Source organism: Carlito syrichta, unplaced genomic scaffold (genome assembly GCF_000164805.1).
Source record: "Carlito syrichta isolate Samal-C Ts95f unplaced genomic scaffold, Tarsius_syrichta-2.0.1 Scaffold315781, whole genome shotgun sequence".
Taxonomy (NCBI): domain Eukaryota; kingdom Metazoa; phylum Chordata; class Mammalia; order Primates; family Tarsiidae; genus Carlito; species Carlito syrichta.
In genome coordinates this window covers 206,195-214,688 of record NW_007259877.1, presented here as the reverse complement: position 1 = coordinate 214,688, position 8,494 = coordinate 206,195, and the positions used below count along the sequence as shown (strand labels likewise).

The 8,494-nt window shown below is 40.8% G+C and overlaps 1 protein-coding gene across 1 annotated transcript in view; it reads right to left on the bottom strand.

Annotated features, from left to right (window-relative positions):
- Positions 1-3,261: 3,261 nt before the first annotated feature.
- Positions 3,262-8,494, bottom strand: part of DYRK1A (dual specificity tyrosine phosphorylation regulated kinase 1A) — a 159,545-nt gene continuing 154,312 nt past the window's right edge. Inside the window, exon 12 of the transcript XR_505339.1 lies at positions 3,262-3,319. The gene's annotated coding sequence lies outside the window, so the exon portion shown is untranslated. The remainder of the gene's footprint in view (positions 3,320-8,494) is intronic.

Here is an 8,494-nt window from a genome sequence, read left to right as displayed (position 1 = left end):
GGGTCTTTAAAGATGGAATTGGGATGTAAATTAGGATGACATCATACTGGAATAGATTGGGCTTTTAATCCAATGTAACTAGTATGCTTATAAGAAGAGGAGAAGACACACAGAGACACAGACATACAGAGAAGACTGCCATGCAAAGGCATAGACACGGAGGAAAGAAGACCATGAAATGACAGAGGGAGAGATTGGAGTGATGCAGCTGCAAGCCAAAGAATACCAAGGAGTGCTGGCAGCCACTAGAAGCTCAGGGAGAGACAGTGGTCCTGCCAACACACTGAACTTTCTCACGCCTAGCCCTTCATATTCTTCTCTAATACCACCTACCTTTTTAGCCTCCCACCCCCACCAAAAGATATGTTGGAGTCCTAACCTCCAGTACCTCAAAGTGTGACTTTATTGAGAAACAGGATCGTTACAAAGGCAGTCAAGTCAAACTAAGATCATTAGGGTAGGCCTTAATCCAATACAAATATAAGAAGAAGAAATTTGAACACAGAGCTACACATTGAGGGAAGATGTCATGTGAAGATACAGGAAGATGACCGTCTACCAGCCAAGGACAGAGGCCTGTAGCAGTTTCTCCCTCACAGCCCAAGAAGGAACCAATCCCAGTGACATGCTGATCTATGACTTCCAGCCTCCAGAACTGGAAGAGAATTGTGAGAGAATAAATTTCAGTTGTTTGAGTCACCCAATCTGCGGTCCTTTGTTATAGTAGCCCTAGCAAGCTAGTACACTTCCTAACCTTGTTGCTAGAGAGGAGTTCCCTCTAATGAAAAAAGAGAAGAGACTTGCCCAAGGTCTTGACTTTGCTACAGGAAAGAATTTGAAAGAAAGTCACCAAACTCGCAAGCAAAGAGTATTAAGATGAAAGTACACACTCAAAAGGGAGTGAAGACAAGCCGTCTCAAGAGGCTTTTGCCCTGAGGAAGGAAAGTACATACTCCAGGGGAAGGGAGTGGACAGTCTCAGAGTGAGGACTGCCCTGAGGAGGTCTTGGTGACTGGCTTTTATCTCCTCTGTCTTCAGGGAAATTGTTGGGAGAGGGGCAAGGGTTGCGAGGGCCATGAACTTGTCTTTATTTGGGCTTCTGAGCTGCAGGATGAGCCAGTATTCTACTTGCAACGTCAGGTACTCAAGAAGGGTAGAGAGCCAGGTGTGGTGACTGTGTCTGTAATCCCAGCACTTTGGGAGGCCAAAGAGGGAGGATTGCTTGAGCCCAGAGTTCAAGACAAGCCTAGGTAACATAGTGATACCTCATCTCTATAAAAAAAATTTAAAATTAGCCAGGCATGATGGCACATGCTTGTAGTCACAGCTACTTGAGATGTTGAGGCAGAAGGATCACTTGAGTCCAGGAGTTCAAGGCTGCAGTGAGTCACAATCATGCACTGCAGTCCAGTCTGGGTGACAGAGTGAGAGCCCCCCACACACCCTGCAAAAAAAAAAAAAAAAAAAGGTCCAAGGACCTGCTTTGCTTTGCTGACTCCAACCATAAACACCTTGAAGGTGTTTTCCAAATTTTTAGCTACTCGTCTCCTGCTTCTTGTAGGGCAAAAAACAGTGGTCACACTTTCCTGCACTTACTAGCCTGCCACAACCTGACCTATGTTTATTTTATTACTTTTTTTTGCTCCTTATTAGAATCTAAGCCCCATGTGGGCAGAGCTTTTTTGTGTTTTGTTCACTACTGTATCCTAGGTTCCTGGAGCAGAGTCTGCAATGAAGCTGTTGCTTAATAAATATTTGTTAAATAATTGAATGAATGTGTTTATTGCTTGCTCTGTGGCTGGCACCACATATATGTGATGTATCATCCAAACCTCAACCCACAAAACAGTCAAGATTATCTCTGTGGGAGGTTCCACAACTCTCCCATGACACCAGAGTTTGGTCTGACTCCTTTCCTTATACTACACCACTCCCACACCAAACAACTGGTTCTTGGGCAGAGGGCAAAGAGTGGAAGGGGTTAGGCAAAATGATAGAGCTCTGTGTGACTGATGCCAGGCTAGGACACAGTGACTCTCCAAGGTCAGGTGTTCAGGATTCAAACATTAGAGCAGGATAAGAGTTGACTGCTTAGACTTGACAGTAGCTCTACTTCTCAGAGTTTTCACACTCAAAACGCTGAGTGTATTCACAGATGCTTTAGGTCAGCAGTCACCAACCTTTTTTGGCATCAGAGACTGGTTTCATGAAGGACCACTTTTCCACAGACCGGAGTAGGGAGAATGTTTCAGGATGATTCAAGCACATTACATTTATTATGCACTTTATTTCTATTATTATGGCATTACAATATATAATGAGATAATTATTGCTATGAAATTATTTTGATATGAATCTGCAAGCAATTGATTTATTGTGTTCTCTGTGCAGTCAAAGCTCACTGCTAATGTTCATGTGTATTTGCAGCCACTCCCCAGCACCAGCATCACCACCTCAGCTCCACCTCAAATCATCAGGCATTAGATTCTTATAAGGAGCATGTGACCTAGATCCCTCACATAAAGGGTTCGCACTCCTAAGAGAATCTAATGCCATTGCTGATCTGACAGGAGATGGAGCTCAGGCAGTAATATGAGCGATGAGGATCAGCTGTAAATACAGATGGAGTTTGCTTGCTTGTCTGTCACTCTCCTCCTGCTGTGCAGCCCGGTTCTTAACAGGCCACAGACCAGTGCCAGTCCATGGCCTGGGAGTTGAAGACCCCTGCCTTAGATTGCATTCCACTCATGGAGATTTAGAACCAGAAAGTCAAGTGCTGCCTGTTCTCACTTATAAGTGGGAGCTAAGTAGTGTGTACACATAGACACAGAGCGTGGAAGGATAGACACTGGAGATGTGGAAGGGCGAGAAAGTGAGAGGGGGTGGGGGATGACAAATTACTTAACAGCTACAGTGAACATTGTTCAGTTGATGGCTACACTAAAAGCCCAAACTTCCCCACTACACAATAGGTCCACAGAACAAAACTGCTGTTGTACCCCTTAAATTCACACAAATGATAAAAAACAACATGCAGTGGTGCAGGCAGCACTGGTTTTAATGTATATTTACATAAATTAAGAGAGATCTTGTAAATAAGAAAGAACTCCAGCCCTGCTAGAGAATCTGGTTCCTTTCTTTATTAGGAAACAGAAGCTCCTGCTTCTCCCCTCAGCTCCTGATTCAGGACCCACCTCACAACAGCAGTCTGGAACACATCTCTTCATCCACAGATGGCTGTCACATCAGTCGGAGGGTACGGGACTCGGCCATGTCAGGAACATCTTGTAACGATTTCCTCTCCAGATCTGATCAGGCTCTGTCAGTTGGAAGATAATAATGGGCATTTTCCTACAGGAAAACATCTTGCCTGTTTGAAATCGGGTTGGGCATGAACGTGCAATGCAGGTTTCATGTCTGAAACTCTTATTTCTACCATCTTGCTCTTGAAAGCCCCACTCCACATTCTAGAGCCCTGGGCTGTTACAAGCATCATCCCGGGACACCTAGAGAGGAGGGGAATTTGCCTGGGTCCTGGACATCTGGGCAGGTTAAATGGAAAACACAGCCCTGGGTCCCTGAACCTCCCTCCCCAAGGCACCTGCCACCTTGGCCCCAGCTCTACCAGCAACTAGATTTGAGAAGTTGATGAGTTCTGCCTCAGAGACCTCAGGGTGGAAGCTGGAAGTGCGTCTCCTCCCACCTTGGCAACACAGTCCACAGATGTGGTTGGGGACCCCTCACATGGCCATGTATCCCTCAGTTCTCCTGGTTACTGGTAACTTAAACACCAGGGCAGCTTTGACATGAAGAGATGTTATGCGGTACATAATAGTATGTTGCTACTGTGATAATTATTATCATCACTTTGTTTATTTTAGTGTGAGTAAAGCAGGCCTTAAAGGTTGTGCAGGTAACTGCAAATGAGGTTTTCCCATTACAAATTTACAAGGCCTCTACATCCATAGAATTGAACCCAAGATGGGGAAGGAGGTAGGGCATGGTGCCAAATATTGTCTTTCTCTTTTTCTAGATAGATAGATAGATGGATAGATAGACAGACAGACAGACAGACAGACAGATAGATAGGTGATAGATAGATAGATAGATAATAGATTAATAAATAACAGCTTAATATTGATTTCCCCCTTCCTTCTCTCTCCCCCATTCTCACTCTTCCCTTCTTTCTCTTTCCTTTTCTCCCTCCCTCCCTCTCCCTTTTTCTCTCTCCATATCTGTCTCTTTCTCTCTGTCTCCCTCTTCTCCCTCACTCTCCTCTCTCCCCTTTCTTCTCTCTCTTGCCCCCTTCTTCCCTCTTTCCTCCTCTCTCTTCCTCCCCCTCCTCTCTTTCTCTCTCTCCATCCCTTCCTTTCTCTCTCTCACTCTCTCACGCCCAGGATTTAATTTCTGCTTGAACCATGTCTACTGATAGCTAAAAAACAAATTGTGTTGGAATAACTGGGCATCCAAATGCAAAAATATAAACCTAGATATAGACATTATTCTCTTCACAAAAATTAACTCAATATCAACCATATTCCTAACTCTAAAATATAAAGCTACGAAAATTCTAGGAGAAAATTTACATGACCTTGGGTTGATTGATGAGTTCGTACATGCAATACTAAATGTATAATCCATGAAAAAATCATAAAGTGAACTTTATTAAAATTAAAAACTATTTATCTGCAAAAGACACTTTTAAAATAATAAAAAGATAAACCATGGACTAAGAGAATCTATTTACAAAACACATATCCAGTACAGGACTTGTATCCAAAATAAACAAACAAGAAAATGAACAACACAAAATAAAAATGACCAAAAGTTCTGAGCAGACATCTCATCAAAGAAAATATATAGAAGACAACATGGTAGGTTTAAGTCCATTCATACCAATATGTTATATTAAATTAAGTAGTCCAAACACTTCAATTAAAGGCAGAAATTATCAGATTGGATCAAATTAACAAGAATCAACTATATATATATGCTGTTCACAAAAAAATATAGTTTAAATATAGAGACAAAAATAGGTGAAAAATAAGTAGATGGGGAAAAACATATCAGGCAAATGCTAATCATGAAACAACTGAAGCGTTATGTTAATATCAGATATAGTAGATGTCGGGACTAGAAATATTATCTGAGAGACACAGAGAAATTTTATAATGCTAAAAGGGTTAATAATTAAGAAGGCATAATAATATTAAATGTGACCATGACTAATTACAAAGCTTAAAAATACATAAAGTAAAAATAAGAAAACTGAAGGAATAAATAGACAAAGTTGGAATTACAGTTGTACACTTAAAATATACTTTCTCAGAAATTATTTGAATAGACAAAAAATATAGACTGGATAACATTATTCATCTATTTCAGCAGTCCCCAATTTTTTTGGCAACAGGGATAGGTTTCGTGGAAGATAATTTTTCCACAGATCAGGGAGTCAGGGGGTTGTTTCAGGATGATCAAATGCATTACAATTATTGTACACTTTATTTCTATTTTTTTATTAGAAAATATAGTTTATTTAGAAAGTAAATTAGAGAAAGAGAGAGGAGATTCACCTCGCCCAGGTAGGGGAGGGGGCCAAAGATAGGAAACATAGCCTGGCCATATAGCTATTATTATTACACTCTAATATATAATGAAATAATTATACAGCTCACCATAATGCAGAATCAGTGGGAGCCCTGAACTTGTTTTTCTGCAACTAGACAGTCCCATCTGGGGGTGGTAGGAGACAGTGACACCTGAGGTGTGTTGCTTATGTCCAGTCTACTCCGTCAGTTTGGATTACTGTCACTGAAGAAAACCTTCCTTCACAAAAGTAGAATGTTGGATATGGAAGCAGGTATTTCAGTGCTTTTTCAGCAATCTCAGAATATTCCACTTTGACTTTCATCCAGAATATATGAAGATTTGAAATTGTCTCAAACATACTTTTAAGGCCACGGTCATTTGCAATCTCAAGCAGCCTCGTCTAGCATGGATAAAGTCGATTCACCTGGCTTATTCATAAATGGGTCATGGATCCATTCCTTCCCAGTTCAGAGGTCTTTGTGGTTGGGAAGTAATTTTCAAACTCTTTTAAAAGCTGAGATAGGTGATCATGCACCAGCTGAGAGAAAGAAGACCTTGGCTCAGTCTTTTCCAAATCTCTATTAATGTTTGAGACATGTCAGAAATCCCAATGTTTGCTCGTTGCCCCCATAATTCTAGTCTGCTGACTTGAACAGAGTTGTCATTCCCCCCTAAAGTGACAGATTGAGTTCGTTGAGGAGGTTGAATATGTCACACAAGTAAGCAAATGTTGCAATCCATTCTGTGTCACTGAAATGTAGTGACTGCTTTTCTAAAAGAAATCCCAGGGGCGGCTCTTGTAACTTTCTAGCCAGTGATGTACCTTTAGAAAACCATCTCACTTCTGTGTGTAAGAGAAGACATATGTGCTCTGTATCCATCTCCTCACAGAGCTGTGTGAGCAGACTTAAGGGTATGGACTTTAATGTAGTTGGTCATTTTAATCACATCCTGCAAAATGTTGTTAAGTTCAGGTGTCATTTTTCAGCTAACCAACATTTCTCTATGAATGGCACAGTGTATGAATTCACATTCAGAAGCGACCTCTTTGATGAGTAGTAAAACCGGAAAGTCATCCAGTGATGGCAGCCACTCTGTGCATATACTGACACACAACGACCATTCAGTTTTCCTGATATGTAATCATTTACATATCAGGAATAGCTCTGCAACTGTGGTATTGATTGGCAAAAAAGTGCACATAACATATCCTCATGCATATCCTCCTGAAAAATACATCTCATGAATATAAGCATTGTTGTCTTGCTGTAAACATCAGTAGACTCATCAACCTGGATTGCATACCATGACTCATTAATACTCTCTAACAAGTGTGCCTCAATTTCTTCTGCTATTTCATCAATTCGCCTAGTTATGGTGCTAACCAAAAGATAAGCACATGCCACCTTTTGAACTGTAGCATCTCCTAAAAGTTCATGACAAATATCCTTAACAGCAGGCAGGATTAACTCTTCAACAATACTAGAGGGCTTCTTAGCTTTAGCAATATGGTTAGCCACTAAGAATGATACTCAGTGCAGACACATTTGATGAAGTGATGACCTTCAGTATTCCTTCTGTTCTTTGTATTCACGTTTTATTTTCTTTGAAAAAACTCCAAAGGCTTGTCTTTTAATGCAGGGTGCTTGGCCTCCATGTGGTGAGGTAGTTTTGAAGTTTCATGGGTTTGATGGATAGCCAGTCGCCACATATTACACAAAGTGAGCTAGGAGAATGTGAATCACCTGTTGCAATGAACCTGTAATTTAAGTAGGACTCTTAGTATTTTCTTTTAAATGCAGCTTGCTTTCTGTTGGCAGTCTGAGTCTTCTGCTATCTCATCATTGGGTCTTTCCCCCTTTTCAAAGAAGCTCTCCAATGACATTTGTTTTTTACTCAATTTGGTTAGGATTAGCTTGTGGGCTTACTAAAACAGCAACTGAGACAAGTAAGTGCACAGTGCAGAGCAATGGTAAGTAAAACAATGGGTCGGCCACACATGGGCTAAATAAGTATCGGATTCTGACTTAAAGCCAGTCACCAGATGCAGCTGTACAATTGAAGTACATTAACTCACTTGCCACTTACTGATAGGGTTTTATATGTGTCTGCAAGCAATTGATTTATTACGGTCTCTGTGCGGTCAAACCCCACTACTAATGTTCATCTGTATTTACTGCTGCTCCCTAACACTAGCATCACTGCCTCAGCTCCATCTTCAATCAGCGGGCATTGTTCTCATAAGGCGTGTGCAATCTAGATCCCTCGCAGGCACAGTTCACAATAGGGTTCGCACTCCTATGATAATCTAATGCTGCCGCTGATCTGACAGGAGGCAGAGCTCAGGCAGTAATGCGAGTGATAGGGAGCAGCTGTAAATAAGATGAAGCTTTGCTCGCTCACGCCATTCACCTTCTGTTATGCAGCCCAGTTCCAAACGGGCCACATACCAGTACCGGTCCATGGCCTGAGGGTTGGGGACCCCGATCTACTTGACTTAATTTACTTTATTGAATCTCTACCTAAAAACGGCACCACAAAATTCTTTGTAACTATACATAGAACATTCACTCTAGACCATATTCGGTGTCATAAAATAGTTTAAATACATTTTAAAGGATTGACATCATATATACTCTACAATGGAGTTAAATTAGAAACCATTAAAAAGATATCTAAAATATTCATAAGTATTTTGAATTTAAACAGTACATTTCTAAATAAATCATGAGTTAAAGCAAAGATCACAAAGTAAATTAGAAATATTTTGAAGTGAATGAATGAAAACATAATATGTCAAAATATGTGGTTGCTGCCGTGTAGAGAGAAATGTATAGCTGTATTTTAAAACAGGAAAAGTCAACATCAATTATCTAAGTTTCAGTTTTAAAAAGCTGAAAAAAAA